The sequence below is a fragment of the Coenobita brevimanus genome, chromosome 108, assembly GCF_032717465.1.
Source record: "Coenobita brevimanus isolate Jiangsu-jjx chromosome 108, ASM3271746v2, whole genome shotgun sequence".
Classification (NCBI taxonomy): domain Eukaryota; kingdom Metazoa; phylum Arthropoda; class Malacostraca; order Decapoda; family Coenobitidae; genus Coenobita; species Coenobita brevimanus.
The window spans coordinates 13,926,435-13,933,761 of record NC_137061.1 but is presented as its reverse complement, the minus strand read 5'-3'; the positions used below and the strand labels follow the sequence as shown (position 1 = coordinate 13,933,761).

General features: G+C 38.2%; 1 pseudogene; it reads right to left on the bottom strand.

Moving 5' to 3' along the window:
- Positions 1 to 734: 734 nt before the first annotated feature.
- Positions 735 to 848, bottom strand: LOC145417062 (5S ribosomal RNA; annotated as a pseudogene).
- Between the last annotated feature and the right edge of the window lie 6,479 nt (positions 849 to 7,327).

The following is a 7,327-nucleotide window of genomic DNA, read 5'->3' as shown; positions in this document are numbered from 1 at the left end:
ATTTCTTGCAATGCCTCTGCGGTTTCCAAGATTAGGACAATGTCATCTGCAACTCTTAAATGGTTTAGCTTTTCTCCATCTATGTTCACTCCTTTGTTTTCCCAGTCTAGCTTTCTAAACATACTTTCTAGGCATGCTGTAAATAATATTGGTGAAATTGTATCTCCCTGACGCACGCCCTTCTCAATCTTAATTTTTTCTGAGTCCTTATGTAATTTAACTGTAGCAGTTCCTTCTTTATATATGTTTTTGAGCAGTTTTACAATGTTCTCGTTCACTCCTTGTTCTCGCAATGAATTTATAATTGCTATGTGCTCCACTGAGTCGCCTTTTCGTCATCACAGTGGTTTATTATATTCCGTAGTTTTCTCAATTAGCTGATTCATTGTGTGTAGATGATCAGTAGTCGAGCACCCGCATCAGAATCCTGCCTGTTCACGAGGTTGGTTTTCCTCCAAATTTGTAGATATTCTGTTGTAAGGACTTTAGTGAAGAGTTTGTAAATGACTGATAGCAAGCTAATGGGTCGATAGTTACTAAGGTCTTTTGAGTCACGTTTTTGTAAAGTAAAACAACTACTGCATTACACCATGTTTTCGGAATTTTCTTCCTTTTTATTCATTCATTCATTGTCAGACGCCATGTATCCCAAACGGGGTGGCCAAGGGCTTAGAGTTAATTGTTTTACAGGGAGGGGCACTAATCCTCCACCAACCCCACTTGACACGTAGGGATGCCAACAGCATCTGGTGTTCCCAGGCGGTCACCCATCCAAGTACTAACCAGACCCAACGTTACTTCGCTGATCGGACGGGAAGCGGTGTACTCAACGTGGTATGGCCGTTGGCTTACTTTGAGTAAATAAGTGAGCAAGCCTAGTTTGTACTTCTACTCCTGCATCCAACAGTAAATCTGTTACTATTCCATCTTCTCCCGGAGCTTTCCCTCTTTTCATATTTTTGAGAGAATTATTTACTTCGTCTGGTGTTACCTCAGGTAAATATTTCGCTCTTGTCAACAGAAAAGTTAGCTATTGGTACTACTGTCTTTGATGCATACAGTTCTTTGTAAAATTCTTCAACTCTCTTCAACATCTTATCTCTGCATTTAATGGCTTTACAGTTTTTGTCTTTCAGTGATGTAATTTGTTGCTTTGCGAGTGCCATGTTACTTCGGACCTGTTTCAGACTTTTTCCTTTTTTTATGGTTTCTTTGATTTGATCCATGTTTTTCTTTCTTTTTTCTTATCTTTGTCTTTTGTTGATAAGCTATTTAATTCCGCTCTTTCTATTTCATCTTTCTTAGTTTTTACTTTCATTTCTTTTCTTTTTTTCATAAGCTCAAGTGTCTTTTCTGAATACTTCTTGGCTTTGGTTGTATCAGGTTTTCCTACTACCTCCGCTGATTCTTTTAGCACTTTTGTTAGTCTGTCATTCAGCTCATCAATGTCACATTCAGCATTACTGAGAGCCTGAAATCTGTTCCTTATTTCCAACTGCAAGGCTGCTATGTTTTCATTTACTTTTATTGGCTATATCTTTATATCTTTAATCATCTTTCTTTCACTTTTGAAGTTGAATCTTGCTGTGCAACCCACCATTCTATGGTCACTTCCAATATTTGCGGGTGCTCGACTACTGATCATCTACACACAATGAATCAGCTAATTGAGAAAACTACGGAATATAATAAACCACTGTGATGACGAAAAGGCGACTCAGTGGAGCACATAGCAATTATAAATTCATTGCGAGAACAAGGAGTGAACGAGAACATTGTAAAACTGCTCAAAAACATATATAAAGAAGGAACTGCTACAGTTAAATTACATAAGGACTCAGAAAAAATTAAGATTGAGAAGGGCGTGCATCAGGGAGATACAATTTCACCAATATTATTTACAGCATGCCTAGAAAGTATGTTTAGAAAGCTAGACTGGGAAAACAAAGGAGTGAACATAGATGGAGAAAAGCTAAACCATTTAAGAGTTGCAGATGACATTATTATTTTTTTATTTATTTTTTTTTTTTTATGTGTCCGACTCTGGGCATAGGCTTCACAGCCTGCTATCAAGGCCCAGCAGTCCTCCTACATACCATACACCTCTACATGTCACCACTTCGGCGCTAACACCCACCGTCCAAATTGAATACATGCTAGGGCTGTCTCATACAGGACTGGTGTATTGGTATTAGAGGGGGTATTTTTACGACATGTCGGCGGGTCTTCTGGTAGATCAGTATAGTCTGCTTTAATGAAATTCAAATCCTTAAACTGTTCCCTGCCCCAGCCGGGATTCGAACCTGGGTCCGCTAGGACTGCAGGCCACCTCTCTACCGATTGAGCCACCGTCGACTTCATTCTTTGTTTCTCCATTTGGGCTTCTCCAGGTCCACTTTCTCCCTGTTCTTTTGTGAAAGAATGTGTTCATTATTCTCATGTTAAACAATTCTGCAAAGTTTACCAGCATTTCTCCTCTTTCGTTCGTTTCTCCCACTCCAGATTTTCCCATACATGCTTCTCCATTTTTTTATTTTCCAAAAAATTTACATTGAAGTCTCCCATGAGTATAGTAAAGGTGGTCTTTTCCATAATCTGGGAAATGTCATCATAGAATGTTTCAATTTCTTCATCTGAGCTTTGAGAAGTTGGTGCATATACTTGTATTACTTTCAGGGTATATGTTTTGCACAGTCTGATTACAACCACTGCTGCTCTGTCAGATACACTGCTGAATTTAACAATGTTGTCTGCAAGATTTCTGTTACTTAGAAATCCTACACCACTAACTCTTTTATTTCCTCTTCCTCTGTAGTAAAATAGGTGGCCACTGTCATCGAGCTGAATTACTTTTTCTTCTTTTCTGTGGGTCTCACTCAAACCTACAATATCCCAACTAATGTTTTCCAGTTAAGCCATTAAGTTATCCAGCTTGTAATCTTCAGCGAGGCTTCTTACATTGTATGCATAGATCTTCATGGATTTAAGAGTGTTTAATATCCCAGTTTCTATCTTGTCAACACATAGATAGATAGATAGATATAGATATATACTGTATATACTGTATACTCGTACATATATATACTGTGTATATATATATATATATATATATATATATATATATATATATATATATATATATATATATATATATATATATATATATATATATATATATATATATGTATGTATGTATGTATATACATATATACAGTATATATGTGGTACAGTGGTAAAATGTGCGCTTTCGTACACTGAAGAACGAGGGTTCGCGCACCGCCAGGGTAATAAACTTTGGGGGCGTTCTTCTGGTCACGTACTGCTTGGTGGACATAAGGGGTGCTGTGGTTGAACCAGTGTCGCATACTATAAAGTATGCGTGCACCCAGTCAGCTTGTGCGGGTCGATTACACTTGGTTCACAGACTACACACACATCGAAAGCCACTCCAATACTACTACAATTACACTCACAAGCACTTCTCACCCTACATATACAATCTGTACCAGACAGCCTAAGCCACTTGGTAGAGATACATTGGCTGTATCGTCCCCACTTCGGTCGGGATAGGCCGGTCCTGCAGTGGACACTCAAACATATATATATATATATATATATATATATATATATATATATATATATATATATATTATTATATATATTCAGAATGTTTTATTTTATACAAAAATCATTAAAGACCAAGGCGTAGCCATTGTTCACTATTTTTCTGTTGATCTTTTCGAGTTTTCTTACACATTGTTTTACACTATGATTCAGGTTGTAGATAATATGTCCAAGATCCATGTCGTAAGTATATTTTATTAATTATTTATTTTCATTTTTCGTAGGACGTTTCGTGTATCCTTACACATCATCAGCGACTGTAATATAGATACAATACACTATAAAACATGACATATACAGCATAAACCTATACAAAATATATACTGAAATGTACAACAACGACTAATAAAAGTGTAGAGTTACAAGAGTATGGATAAAAGAGACAAACCCTTTAGGTGAAGTCAAGTATGAGCTATATATATATATATATATATATATATATATATATATATATATATATATATATATATATATATATATATATATATATATATATATATATATATATATATATATATATATATATATATATATATATACAATAGAGACAGACAGACAGACAGACAGACAGACATCATCATCATCAAGCGAACCTAATTTCCCACCCTAGGGCAGGGTGAGGAATAGCAATTTGCCCAGTCCAATGGGCGACGCTTCCATTCACTCACCATTCAAGCCTACGAAATCCTGGCACATTTTGTACCTTCACATATACGTATCTGATAGAGTCAATCTGGACGCTGTCACGTTGAAAGGGGTGCCAAATCCCTGATCATGCACTTCTTCTCACAATAATCATCCAGCCGCTCGATCTCTTGCCAGTTCCCTAGCCTCAGCAACTTTCAAAGCTCTCTCCCTCACTCACTCATCCATCATATCCCTCCACGTCTTTGGCCTAGCTCGCCTCCTCCCTCTCTCAAATTTGCTCAGACATACCTTTTTCACCACTCAATTTTTATTCATTCTCTCCACATGACCATACCATCTCAGAACACTCTCTTCGATTCTGGTGTCCACCGACTTCCTCAATCCACATCTTTCACGAATCACATTATTTCGTATCCTATCCACTCTCTGTACTCCACATACATTCCTCAGCAGACTAATCACCACTGCTTTCACTCTTGGCTTTTCATTTTCATGACACACCATAGCCTTACATCCACATGTTAAAGTTAGCACTAACACTCCTTCATGCAAGCCTCGTGCAGCTGCAACACTCAAGCCTCTGTTTCTTATCAAGGCCTTCATTGCACCAGTTACTATCCTTCCTTGTGCCACTTTCCACTTCTTTTGCACATTTTCCTCCCTTTTCTATCACTATACCCAGGTATTTGAACTCTCGCCAATTCCAGACTTTCTCCATTCACTATAACATCACACTGGGTCACCTTCTCTTTCAGTAACCATCATTTTACTCTTCTCTACATTTACTCTCAAGGTACGACGCTCACAGACATCAGCAAAACTCAGCACTAATCTACCAAGTTCTTGTCCGGTATTTGCAAGTAGTACTGCATCATCAGCATACAACAAATTTGAGGTATTCCATCCATCACCATTCATTACCAACGCCATCCCTCTCTCCCTTACTCGTGTTTTTACTTTTCTCATCACCCCGTCCATATATATATTGAACAACCATGGTGACATCACTCAGTCTTGTCACACGCCCGCACCAATCGTGAACCATTTACTTAGATGTCCATTTACCCTTACACATGCCTCACTACCGTCATAAAAATTCATGACGGGACCCAGCAGCTTATCATCTACACTGAACATGCGCGAAACCTTCCACAGTCCTGCTCTGTCTACTTTGTCGTATGTTTTTTCCAGATCCATGAATACCATAAACACCTTATAGTCCTTTTCACAAGCCTTCTCCATTATTTGTCTCACTGCAAATACTTGATCCACACATCCTCCGCCACTCCTAAAGCCACCCTGTTCATCAATCACCAAGACTTCTGATATCTCTCTTACTCTCGCTATAATAATTCTATCATTTACCTTCCCTACCACACGAGATAAACTTATGCCACGATAATTCTTGCACTCAATTTGCACACCTTTATTTTTGTACTGAGGTACAATCACAGTTTTTTTCCACCTTGCTGGCACAGTTTCACTCATCCATGCCTACTTAAATATCTCCAACAAGCACTTCATTCCGCTCTTTCCACTACACGTCATCAACCCCAGCTGCTTCCCATTTTTCAGCCGTTTCACAGCGTTCTTTTGTGCGAGTGTCAGGTTTCCTAACACTGCATTCCTTCACTGCACACACCCCAAAACAATGTTTACAGCGGCTCTGCTCTCTCTATTCCCATTCATCAGGCTTTCAAAATATTCTTTCCATCTGGTCTTTATTTCATCCCCAACGGTTAATAATCTACCACTTACATCTTTCACATTTTCACATTTCTTTCCACTGTCACTTCTACATTTCCGCACCTCTTTCCAGAATAAGTTCCTATTTTCAGAGTAATTTGCATTCATTTTTCTTCGTAGATCATCGTTTACCTCCTCTTTTCTCTTCACTAATCTCTTTATGTGCTTCTTGCTCTCAATATATTCAGTTCTTGTTTCAACTGAATCCCTCTCCTTTAACCACTCTAGCCACTTCTTCCTTTATTCCTCGACTGCTGTCTCTCTTCACCAAACCATGCTGTAACTTTCTTCACTGTTGTTACTGTTGCTACACCATACACCGCTTTAGCATTGCTAACTAAGCAGTCCCTATATGCAAACCACAGGCTGTCCAGATCCATTTCATTCCAATTCGGTGATTCTAACTCCTCCTCTGCATTGGTCCTGTATTCATCTGCCATTTCTTTGATCCTCAGGTTCTCGACTTTCAGTCTTTCTCCATGACTGCTCCTATGTCCTAGTCCACCTCAGTCTTCTCAGCTTGATCTTGCATACCGCAATTATATGATCTGACAGACCTCCATATCGTCCTTTCACGGCCCTCGTATCAGCAACCATTCCGGTATTGACCTCTCCACGAGCACGTAATCAGTCAGGCTCCTTTCAACACGATCCCCGTTCCCTCTATACCATGAATATTTATGTGAAAATTTACTTTTGAAATACGAGTTACAAATGCATAACCTCCTTTCCTGACACATATCCTTCAGTTGCTTCCCATTATCTTTTTCTCCTGGCACTCCATTGCAACTCATTATGTTATCCTCAGGACCAGTGCCTACTCTTCCATTTATATCGCCCATTACGATCACTTTATACCTCCTGGATATTTCTCCCACTGCTTCATCCAGCTCATCCCAAAACCTGTCTTTCTCTCTCTCTCTCACTCCTGTCCTCACATGGTGCATACGCTACAATCACAGCCACTTTCACCTTGTCAGACTTGAACTTGACATACATACATCTCGAGCTGACACATTTGTAATGTCTCATTCCACTCTGCCATACTTCATTCATTAACAAAGCAACGCCTTCCTTGCATCTTCCTCTCCCTTTCATGCCCGACCTCACACTTTACACCCTCCCATTCCTCCACTTAACACCCTTTCATCCTTGTTTCACACAATATATATATATATATATATATATATATATATATATATATATATATATATATATATATATATATATATATATATATATATATATATATATATATATATATATATATATATATATATATATATATATATATATATATATATATATA